Source organism: Sinocyclocheilus grahami, unplaced genomic scaffold (assembly GCF_001515645.1).
Source record: "Sinocyclocheilus grahami isolate Dianchi unplaced genomic scaffold, SAMN03320097.WGS_v1.1 scaffold724.1, whole genome shotgun sequence".
NCBI classification, from domain to species: Eukaryota; Metazoa; Chordata; class Actinopteri; order Cypriniformes; family Cyprinidae; genus Sinocyclocheilus; species Sinocyclocheilus grahami.
In genome coordinates, this window is record NW_015505903.1 from 318,092 (window position 1) to 330,514 (window position 12,423).

Consider the following 12,423-nt stretch of genomic DNA (forward strand, 5'->3'; position numbering starts at 1 on the left):
AAAGCCATCAGACAGGACTTGGAAAGAGAACTGTTTCACACAAAGTCACTGTTAAAAACAACAGATGTGGAACTAAATGAGAGAGACACCAGATCTAAGGCCTTACAAGGCCAGCTGCATGCAGCCAGAGCTGAGGTCCAAACCCTGACTCAGTAATTAAAGAGGAGCTTGACATGGTTCAGAAAGAATTTAAACAGTCCTACCGACTGCGCATACACTTAAGCAAAAGACAGCCGGCTGAACATCACGTCGCCAGCACAGCTACGAAAGGGGGGAAAGGAGCCAAAGCCTTCTGCTTGACACTTCACAAGTCAGCTCCCTGAAAACCTCTGCAGCTGCAGAAGAAAAAAAAAAGGTTTAATTCAGGCGAACTGAAACAACGCAGCCAGCCAGCAAGCAGCCCGAGGTGAATTCAATGTCACAAATGAGCTGAAATATGCTTGCAGACCACAAGGTGAACAGACAGGGAAACACGAAACAGAACTTCCCCTGGCCAGCAGGCCCACCCCCTCAGCCAAGAGTCTGAACCTGTGAGGGGGGGGGCGAGAGCCACTGTTCACACGTCACCAACCAGCAGCCACAAGGGGGTGGGGCAGGGACCTCTCCAGAGCGTCACTGCAGACACAGACACCGTGTGACCCCACAGACCCCAACGCGCTGGCCAGAGACAATACATCTGGCAACCTAAATACTGCAGAGACCTTGAGGACATCACAGGAACTGATCCTGCAGTCTCACCAGCAGTTTAAACAAGCCATCATAAAGGAATTCTCAGACCCAGAGTCTGAACAGGGACTGATCGCTGCTGATTCTGAACTTCACAACTCAGAATCCAAAGCGGGCACCAGAAGGCACCCATCATTGCCACAATGCAAAACCCTTCTACAGAAAGCCCCTAGCCAGAAGAGGACAAAGCCATCACCATGGCAACAGACCCAGGTTCCAGACCAACCACTGGGAAAAGCCATGGATAAAGGCGTTCTCATCCTGCAAACACCACGGTATGTCCAACAGCAGTCCACCACAACATATTCCGCCACACCCTTCACACAGGTTCCGAACGGAGGTTACACAAGGACAGCTGGACACTCCTACTTCTGGGTTACAGGAGCTGCTGACACTCGCAAAAGAGCTCCTTGAACAAAACTCAACTAAGGAGTACTGAGAAGGACAAACCTCTGACTCCTTGCCTGCTGCAACACAGCATCAGGCCCCTCCAAGGGAGGAGCATCCCTTGAAACCGGTCGACACCCCCAGAAGCAGCCAGACAACGTTGGATTGAGCAACGGGCCCACATGCCCAACAGCGAAAGCTCTACCAACACAACTCAGGCAAGCTCAAGTCGGTGCCGCCACAAGAGCCAAGCGACACCGCAAACATCGGATTTCTAGTAACGTTGAGCAAAGCAGAGAGCTCACAACCCCCTGCCGCTCTCCTGCCATCATCACTAGGTCAGTCGGAAATTCTCTACACACTATAGAATCTCCATAACAGTTCCCGGCAATCCCTGGAACCACCTGCACTCTCACCAGTGAGAGTCTAACCCGGCTGTCCCACATCACAGGTACCACAGATAGCCTGCTGGCTAACAACATCAACAAAAACCATCATACCCGGACTAACTCACTTCAGGATGACAGGTGACACAGCCTTGACACCTGCTGCATAAGCTCGAAGACCCACACCTTGCTACAGCCTACATCACCACAGCACACCACCTAACAGCATCCACCATGGCACCACAACCACTCCTGGAGGCAACAATAGCCAGAGAAGCCACCACTGTCTCCCAGCCGTGAGTGGCAGGTGAGTGTCTGGATTGTTCAGCACCTTAGTAATTTCGACTCAAGTCCATTTGCAAATTACCATGCTTAGAGACAAAGGGTCATAAAGCCCTCCACGCAATTGCCACCTCCCGCTTGGAATTTCTGTATCTCTCATTGGACGAGCCCACCTTGAGAGGCGTGACTCTTCTCCGACCTTAAAGGCCCACTCCAGGGACCCCCGCGGAGTCGGTGGTTTGTTTTAATTTTGAGAGGATGTGAGAGAAACGCACCCGGAAACCCTAAGCTCGTGCCAGGCTTCGGCCTCGACCTTTCCATTTCACCAAGATTCTCTGACTCAAACTGGTTCTTTCTCATCAACCAACTTCAGCAAGATCTTGGGCCTTAAGATTGCATCAGGAATCTCTTTCAGACAGACGAGACTTGCAAGTATCAAACTTAGTATTATTAATTGATATATTAGGTATCAGTTGCACCTTTTTACCAAGGTGTGCTTGAACTAAGAATCTGACGATTCCCTCAGGTGTAGATCTGCTGAATATGCAAATGGTTCCATAAATTTCATTCCTTATGTGTCTTCTCTGTACTGAGTTAAGCTTGAACCATTTCCTATACCAACTGTATGCGTGTGTGTGTATGTGTATGTTAGACCAGTTTATGTGTTTATGTAGTATGTTAGACTAGTTTAAGTGTTTATGTAGTTAATAAAACCTTACTTATATCACACTTGACGTGGTTCATTGTTTGCTCATAACTGAGTCACTTAATCATGCAGATTTATGCTACAAGCTTTTGTAGAATTGTACAGTAAGGAAGTTATTTCCCTTAACCAGGAAATTAACGTTCTTAGAATTGACAAGACAGTTGACCCCGAGAGGTCAGCTAAATATCTACAGCAGATCTAAAATATTCATAATTAATTATAACTAGTTATGATTAATTATTCATATTTCCCATGAGCTGATTCGTTAGACACACTATGGTGTTGCAAGCCTACCAGGCAGACCTGCTGAGGGATTTAGATGAAGGTAAAGGTTTGTCTCCTGAAGCAGATCGAAGAGCTGCGCCGCACTACAGATTTAGCACTCCGTGCCACTAAACAGACGGCTGCTGCTATAGGGTGTGCCATGGCAGCAATGGTGGCCACGGAGAGACATCTGTGGCTAAATCTAGCAGACATTGGGAGAAAGGAGAAACACTTTCTTCTTGATGCTCTGCTTTCGCTCTCTGGGCTTTTTGGAACATCTGTTGAGGTAGTGGTTGAAAAGTTCAGGGAGGCAAGGGCGCACAGTTTGCTGCTTTCAGGAAGTACATTCCCCGCCGAACCAGATCCGCCTCACCGCTTTAAGCTTTTTAAAGTAGGGTGTGCTCCTTTATGTGCGAGCGTCTCCCCTCATTTCTGGGTATTTCCAAGTTGGCGGTCCCCCGAATTTCCCATAATTTGGGCTGTCTCCCCTATTTTAGGGTTTTAAGCAGATGGCCCATTTTTTTATTTCATAGCTGTTTGAAGACAGAGATGTTAATCGGTTGTATGGGATGTCCGTCCTTATACCATATTGGCTGGGTTTCCCCATCTCCTCCAAGACATTTTTTACACACCAGTCTGTTATTGTGGGGACATTTCCATTCCCCTAACCATGACACGGCACAAACCGAAACATGATTGGTTGTTTTACCTGTCAGTCATATGGCTTCTTGGGTGATCCTTAGCCATTCACTAAGGACTTAGCCATTCCTTAGCCATTCACACTCTGCTGCTCTGTGTTTCACGTAAACCTTGCTGCATGACGCCACACCGGACAGTGTGCTACATCTGCCGAGCTTCCAGCTGTTCAGAGCGGACCGCGACGCAGAATCAATGGGGAAATTGCGCAGCAGCGGGACATCTCGCTGATCAGATCACAGAGACAGAGCAACAACACCCAGACTCTGTTTTAATCATTCTTGGGGACTTTAATAAAGCAAATCTCTCCCGTGAACTGCCAAAATACAAACAGCATGTTACACGTCCCACCAGAGACAGTAATATACTGGATCACTGTTACACAGCAATTAAGGATGCATATCACTTTGTCCCATGGGCAGCTTTGAGGGTCTCTGATCACTGCCTGGTTCATTTTATAGCAAATTACAGGCAAAAACTTAAATCTGCTAAACCTGTAGTAAAGACTGTAAAGAGATGGACCAATGAAACAGAGTGGATTTTACAAGCCTGTTTCGACTCCACTGATTAGAGTGTTTTTGAAGCTGCTACCACCGATCTGCACAAACTCACAGAGACATCATATATTAGTTTATGTTAGGATATATGCATTCCTACCAGGACTTATTTAACATTCAACAATGATAAGCCATGGTTTACAGCAAAACTCAGATATCTTCTTCATACCAAAGAGGATGCCTACAGAAATGGGGACATATTCTTGTACAATCAGTCCAGGAACACACTGAATAAGGAGATTAGAGTGGCTAAAAGGACCTACGCTAAAAATGTTTGAAGATCAGTTCACTTCCAATGACTCAGCTTCAGTGTGGAAAGGTCTGAAAGCCATCACCAACTACAAGACACCATCCCCCAGCACTGAGGCGAATCAACAACTTGCTGAAGACCTGAATGAGTTTTATTGTAGATTTGAAACCCCCCACACCCATTCTGACCATCTCTCTACACAACCGTTACCACCTCCTGTAACCCCCCCTCTCCCCCACTCCTGCACTTCAGATCAGTGAAGATTATGTGCGTCAGGTCTTCAGAAAGAACAAGAGAAGAAAGGCACCAGGCCCAGACGGTGTGACACCAGCCTGTCTGAAAACCTGCGTGAATCTGTGAATCTTTTCACAGATCTTCAATTGATCTCTGGAGTTGTGTGAAGTCCCTTCCTGCTTCAAATACTCCACCATCATCCCCGTTCCAAAGAAACCCAAGATAACAGGACTTAACGACTACAGACCTGTTGCACTAACGTCTGTCGTCATGAAGTTGTTCGAAAAACTGGTTCTGGCTTATCTGAAGGACATCACTGGACCCCCTACAGTTTGCTTACCGAGCAAACAGGTCCGTGGATGATGCAGTTAAAATGGGACTGCACTTCATCCTGCAACATCTGGACAAAACAGGAACTTATGTGAGGATCCTCTTTGTGGACTTTAGTTCAACCTTCAACACCATCATTCCAACACTCCTCCAGACCAACTAACCCAGCTCTCTGTCAATAGCTCTGTCTGTCAGTGGATCACCAACTTTCTGACAGATAGGCAACAGCTAGTGAGACTGGGGAAATTCATGTCAAACAGCCGCTCCAGCAACACTGGTGCCCCTCAGGGATGTGTTCTCTCCCTACTGCTCTTCTACCTTTACACCAAAAAGGACTGCACATATAAATACCCCTCTGTCAAGCTCCTGAAGTTCGCAGATGACATTACAGTCATCGGTCTATTCCAGGATGGTGACGAGTCTGCTTACAGACAAGAGGTTGAGCAGCTGGCTGTCTGGTGCAGTCTTAACAACCTGGAGCTGAACATGCTCAAAACAGTGGAGATGATAGTGGACTTCAGGAGAAACCCCCCTGCACTCTCCCCACTCCCCATTATAGACAGCACTGTGACTGCAGTGGAGACATTCAAGTTCCTGGGATCCATCATCTCCCAGGACCTGAAGTGGGACACTCACATCAACTCCATTGTAAAAAAAGGCCCAACAAAGGTTGTACTTCCTTCGTCAGCTGAGGAAGTTTAACCTGCCTCAGGAGCTGCTGAAACAGTTCGACTCAGCCGTCATTGAGTCTGTCCTGTGCACTTCAATAACTGTATGGTTTGGTTCAGCTACAAAATCAGGCATCAGAAGACTACAGAGAACGGTTCGAACTGCTGAACAGATTATTGGTGCTCCCCTGCCCACCCTTCAAGAACTGTATACATCCAGAGTGAGGAAAAGGGCTCAGAAAATCACTCTGAATCCCTCACATCCAAGTTATCCCTTCTTTGAACTTTTGCCATCTGGCCGGCGCTACAAAGCCCCAAATACCAGGACAGCCAGGCACAAGAACAGATTCTTGCCCCAGGCAATCTACCTTATGAACAGTTAAATGTTCCCCACATCATGAAATAAAAATGTCCAATAACCTTATATTTATGTTACCACCTCCATTCTAGTACATCCCTGCATCTCATTCTATTCTATTCCATTCTATCATCTATAGCAGTGTTTCCCAACCTTTTTTTAGTCGCGGCACCCTTTGGACATTTTGGAAACATGTGGCACCCTACAAAATTAATTTTGTCACAATATTTGAATTTCTAACTTCGATATGATAATTTTAAAAGTATAGATATTCGGTACAACAGGGAAGAACTGCAGAATATAATGTCATACAGATATTTTTAATATTATTGAAAAATGGAAACATGTGGCACCCTACAAAATTAATTTTGTCACAATATTTGAATTTCTAACTTCGATATGATAATTTTAAAAGTATAGATATTCGGTACAACAGGGAAGAACTGCAGAATATAATGTCATACAGATATTTTTAATATTATTGAAAAATGGTGTCCATCAATGGTGGCAATCAGTAGGCTAATGTCTAATTTATATGACATATTTTAATGTAGGCTTTATACATATGTAAACATTATTTAATTACCATTATAACTAGCTATCTCTCACATTTTTGCTCACTCAGTGTTTTTTTTTATTTGACAGGGGTAATTTTGGTGCAGTAGCACAAGATTTCATGTGACAACAATTGAGCTTGATTTCAAACATACAAATAATGTTTAGTCCTAGAAAGCTATTATTATCAGAACACGCAAGCATATTGCAGACAGAAACAATACTGTACTACATCAATGTTTCCTGTCGGCTCAATTTTTGAGTGGACTTTGCTGTTCCGATGAGCATGAATAGTATAGGCCCAACAGTATAGTGGAGCACTCACATGGGCCGTGAGCGACTGAGCGGAGCACACACACGCATAGAGCGGGACAATACGCAGAGCGTCACACCATGTGAAAGTGAAACCTGAGCGGTGAACTAATTTTCGGCAGCCGAAATTTCAGTGCATCTCTAATTCTTGGCGACATCAGAAATGGATATTATTAAGTGGGAGAACTTGCACAATTGGTGGCTGATTAAATACTTTTCTCCCCCACTGTATATGCTTTTCTGAACATTTTAGCAATTTAAAAATATTTAAAAAAAAAAAATTTTTACACGGCAACCCTGCTCTCGACAGACGGCACCCCGGTTGGGAAACACTGATCTATAGCACAACTGTACATACAATTTATTTATTTTTCAATTTTTTTATTGTCTGTGTGTTGCTGTTGTCTCTGTGTACTGGAAGCTTATGTCACTAAAACAAATTCCTTGGCAATAAAGCTCTTTCTGATTCTGATTCTGATCCCGATTCAAAGCACCCAAGGTTCCCAGACATTCTGCCGTTAGTCTGAAGGTCTGGCTACGCAAGGCCATCTCTCACCAGGTGGCCAGGTATGCGCCGAGGCATGGCGTATTGGGTATTTAATTCCCCAAAGTGTCCCCTAGGGGACGTAGTGTATCGTTACCTCTCGGGGAACTATGGTTACATGTGAAACCCGAGACATTTCATTTGCGCTTTAATATGAATTTACAGCACGCACCACTGCATTTGTGCGTGCAATTGAAGTGCATGTGCTGCGAGCACAGTATAACAGCTGACTGGACAGGAAAATTCATATTTACTGACATATGGCCTGACACCATCTCATCTGATCGCAGTTCATCGTAGTTCCACTGAAGCTTCTCGTCACCTGTACATTTTCCGCACACTTGTTTGACTAGTGCCTGGCGCTGAGGTGAAGTCAGAGTGCACGTCTGAAAAGTATCGCGTTTGATGTGGTTGTAAAGACGTTCTTGTCAAGAAAAAAACAGTGGTGAACGAATTTTCCTGACCAGTCAGCTGTTATACTGTGCTCAATTGATGTGTTTGTAAAGACGTTCTTGTCAAGAAAAAAACAGACAGAAAGCAGCAGTCGTGAGTGGGGTGGCCAATAGCTCCACCCCTGCGTTAATTGCATTAAATAATTTTAACATGAAAAAATGTATCACCTAATCGATAAACTGAAAAAAATGTGTTAACATGCTAATTTTGACAGCACTAATTATAATTAATTTTAAATATACAGAACTTTTATTGCCAGTTTTCTGCCAGGTTTCTAAGAGGATGAGAGAGTGATTATGTACCTCTGCTAAGAATGTCATACTGTCTTCCAGGATTCCTTTCAGACGAGTCAAGCAGGGTGACATTTTGTGGCCAGTGATCATTATACATTGAACTGTTATCTCACTGCTTCTATTGACATATGCTGACTCAGCTCTGTGAAAAATTATTTCAGCTGTCCATTCAGAAATAATTACATTTTCATTGCCAATGACTTTCATCTGGTCTCTGCTTCCATTTTTTTTTTCTATTATGCGAAAAATGTGAAAAGATATATTTCAGTAATTTTATTTCTTTATAACTGTCTTTTTCTCTGTGTATGTACCTGTCTTTCTATACTTATACCATTCAAATGAATGTGGCCTTTCTTTCTTTCTTTATAACACCACAGTTCCAGGGGCTACAAAATTAACAAAAAGCACTAGAATATCATCATAAAAATATTTATGATTTATGTAAAAACAGTCAATAATGAAAGAATATACATTGCTGAGTTCACTATCCTTTTAAATTTGAACATTTTAATATTTAATTTTTGTTTGTTTGTTTTAAAAAGCAAGACAAATTGCCTAGGCATCAGATGTAGAAGTTATAGGGCATCAGGGGTCTCTCGGGTTTGGGGTAGACTGAAGAGGTCTGCAGGTTTAGTTGTGTTTGGGAGTTTGTATTATGATATATGCACATAGTCAACTCTGCTCAGCCTGTCATCCAGCAGGCAGCTGCTGGAGCCCCTTGGCAACCTGGCAGTATGTGTCGAGCTTCTGGTTTGATTTAATAAACAGGGAAAATATGCACATTCCTCTAGGCCAGGGGAATAAATGATCTACTGGTAAAAATACTGATAAGGATTAGATCCAATGGGACTTGCTGCCCTTTCTTATGTGTGTACTGGAAGCCAGGTGGAGTCAATTCACAATAGACAAGTGATCAAGTACTAAATTTACTTTTGTTGTTGTTGTTGTAAGTTTAAAATTAAAATGTCTCACTTTTTAAATAAAAAAAATAGCAATAAAAATATAAACAAATACAAAAATACAAAATGAATAAACATTTTAATTAGGGATGCACCGATACCACTTTTTCCAGTACTCTCCCCAATACTGATACTTTTATTTTGGTACTTGCCGATACCGATGCCATGTGATATGGCGCTTATCACATGCTGTGTGGTATCGGCGTTTGGTATCGGGCATTTTAACGAGTATGAGTACAGGAGGCCAGTATCGGGCCCGATACCAGTATCGGTATCGGTGCATCCCTAATTTTAATATAAAATACTTAAAGGAATAATTCACCTACAAATTAAAATTTGCTTAAAAAAACTTCTCATGAAGTAAAAGATGTGTGTTTGTAAGAAACACATTTATTAATAAGATGTTTTTAATTTCAAATAATTGCTTTCATCTCAAATATAGAGTCCTCTATCCACAATATTGCTTTATCCAGTGAAAATGTCACCTTGTGTGAATCAGGAGAGAAATATGAACAGATCAAGCACCAATGCAAAGCAGTTCTAAACCAGTATGTTGTTTTATTTTAATGTGAGAGAACAACATGGATGGACTTTATCACTGGAGAAAGTGTAATTATGGATTATAGACCAATATTTTGTTCAGAAGAGAGGTTTAAAGTTAAAGTTTTTTTAAATTTAAAGTTGAAACGTCTTAACACTAGATTTGTTTCATACAAACAGCTTTTTGCTTCACAATGTGTTAACCAATGAACTGGAGTGGTGTGGATTACTTGTGATGCTTTTATCAGCTGTTTGGACTCTCATTCTGGCGGCACCCATTCACTCCAGATGATCCATTGGTGAACAAGTGATGTAATGCCAAACTTCTCCAAATCTGTTCAGATGAAGAAACAAACTCATCGTCATCTTGGATGGCCATTTTTAATGCAGCACAACATCATTACATAGGACTTATCAAACTTATTTACACATTCAGATTAATTGCAGGACAGAAGTTACTCTCTTTTTTTAACTACCGCATACTTTGAAATTCTAAAGGGGCTGCTGGCTCTGATCCAGCTCAGTGTGCCAGGGCTTTTCAGGTCTGCTAGAGCTTCCATCCATTACCAAAGTAAGACATTAAATGGCAGAGAGTTTATCCATTTACATGCACGTCTGAGAATAAACAAGCCCCACACATTTAAATTTAAAAAGATCACTTAAGAGGAGTATTTCGTGTCCCTTTTACTTTTCTTGATGTATAGACTATTTATTTCAGCCAAATGCATTATGTATTTAGCTGAATCACTGAATAGTATAAGCTTTTTCCCTTCTTGATTCCTTTACAGTAAAGGTTTAAATCATGGTTCCGTGTTAAAATTTGATCATCACAATGATAATTTGCCAAACATTTTGACACAACATAATTTAAGTTTAGCTCAATTATTTGTTCAGTGTGATTCATGCGACAACAATTGTTGTTGATTATTGTTGTTGTAATGTTGTCAGTTATTGTAATATGGCACAACCTTACTTGCATTTGCCAGAACAGAAGTTTAGCTCATTTATTTGTTCACTGTGCTTCATATAATAATAATAATAATAATAATAATAAAATATGTCATATAATACATGCATAAATGTCTTTATAGAAGCACAAAAACAGTCACCGTGCAAGGCAGAAAATGTGAGCCTGTATTTAAATGACTGACTGACACTGCGAGCAATAACCTGATCCAAATGTAGTCTAGTGTCAGGAGGAATTGTGCAGCACTCCTCTTACTAAAAACTGTTGCACTTCAGCAATATTATTGGGATGTCTGCTTTGAATCACTCTCCTGATATCATGGCAAAACAACTTTACTAGGTTGAAAGCAGGACACTGACTTGACCTCATCAGAAGACATCATTTTTCTGTTGTTAATCCACTCCTGTGCTTTGAATCACTGAACTGTTGCATGACCCAACTTATGCTTCATCTGGCCAGAGAGATGGCCTTCAATTCTCCTGCAGAATGTTCTGATCTACTTAGAAATTAATTGCTCTTTGGAGGCATTATTTTGAGATTTCATTGCTCTTTTGTTAACTTCAGATGTGCAGCAATGTTTTGTTTATTTATTTATGTATTTGATTACTTCACGGACAACTTAATATTGTGGACTGATGAACATCTTTTTTTTTTTTGCAAGTCAGAGAGGCTGAGCTGACTCCTGACTTCAATTAACATTTGGAGAAGTCATTAACCTAGAGCTTCACATACATTTCACTTTGAATGTTTACAAAGTGTTAGGGCTGTCAAAATGGCTGAAACACTAAATTTGAATTTTGTACTTAAATATTATTAACATTTGAATTATATTCAAATTGAAAATGCATAATTTCAGTTAGGGTGAAGAAAAGCTTTTGGATTCTCTCCTGAGGCCACAAGAGGATGCATCGAGCAAAATATTACTAATGCACGTTTCTTCAAAGCATAAAATAACATGACTATCTGTGAAAAAAAGTGCATAATGTTTAAAATAATGTTTCTAAACCAATTATAATTAATTAAGTTGCTTAAACAACTATAAACAAAACAGCATCATGTATGTATGTATAGTTTAATAGAAAGGGCCGAAAGCCAATCACACAGAGTACATTTTTTACTTAAAAACACGAGTTGCAGTGGGATGGGGAAAAACTCCTGCCATAAAGTCTCGAGATATGTTTTTTCAAAGTTGAACTTGCATTAATTTTACATGGCTTTCTAAACATGTGGCTTTTTTGTGCGACGTGCAATGGTGATAGATGTCCCTCTAGAAAATGTGCAAAATATGCATTCAGTTTGAACGGCTTGGTTTCAGTTTTGATGTAAACAACATCTTCTCCACATTGATGTTCTCTTTAAGATTTTTGGTGAGGAAATGTGTTGAATTTCCATTAAAAAATGTCAAAGTGCAAAAAATCACTGATGGCACTATAATATGTTTCATTTTATTAAAGGGATCATATGATGTTGCTAAAAAGAACATTATTTTGTGTATTTGGTGTAATGAAATGTGTTTATGCGCTTTAAGGTTAAAAAAACACATTATTTTCCACATACTGTACATTATTATATCTCCTCTATGCCCCGCCTTTCTGAAACGTGTAAATTTTTACAAAGCTCATTGATCTGAAAAGCGAGGTGTGCTGTGATTGGCCAGCTATCCAGTGCGTTGTGATTGGCCGAATACCTCAAGCGTGTGACGGAAATGTTACGCCCCTTACCATACTGTGATGCCGTGTCCCGGCCGGAGCGCGAGACAAAAACGTCAAAATCCATTATAAACGAGGCATTTGTTGCATCCAATGGGGACATAATTACGGATTATAATAACTTATACTGCGTAAAAATAAAACCATGTCTGCATTTGTGATCAGAGAAATGACAAACAACAAGTGCTACTCCACACTGCTCAAAACTCGCGTTTGAATCATCAGTGGCAAATCCTTTAAATGAAAA

At 41.2% G+C, this 12,423-nt stretch overlaps 1 long non-coding RNA gene across 1 annotated transcript in view; it reads right to left on the bottom strand.

Moving 5' to 3' along the window:
- Positions 1-10,482, bottom strand: part of LOC107560396 (uncharacterized) — a 13,701-nt gene extending 3,219 nt beyond the window's left edge. The window contains exons 1-4 of the long non-coding RNA XR_001605725.1: positions 10,469-10,482; positions 6,624-6,627; positions 4,465-4,470; positions 1,620-1,622 (exon numbers count right to left, since the gene is read on the bottom strand). This is a non-coding gene — a long non-coding RNA (uncharacterized lncRNA). The remainder of the gene's footprint in view (positions 1-1,619; positions 1,623-4,464; positions 4,471-6,623; positions 6,628-10,468) is intronic.
- Between the last annotated feature and the right edge of the window lie 1,941 nt (positions 10,483-12,423).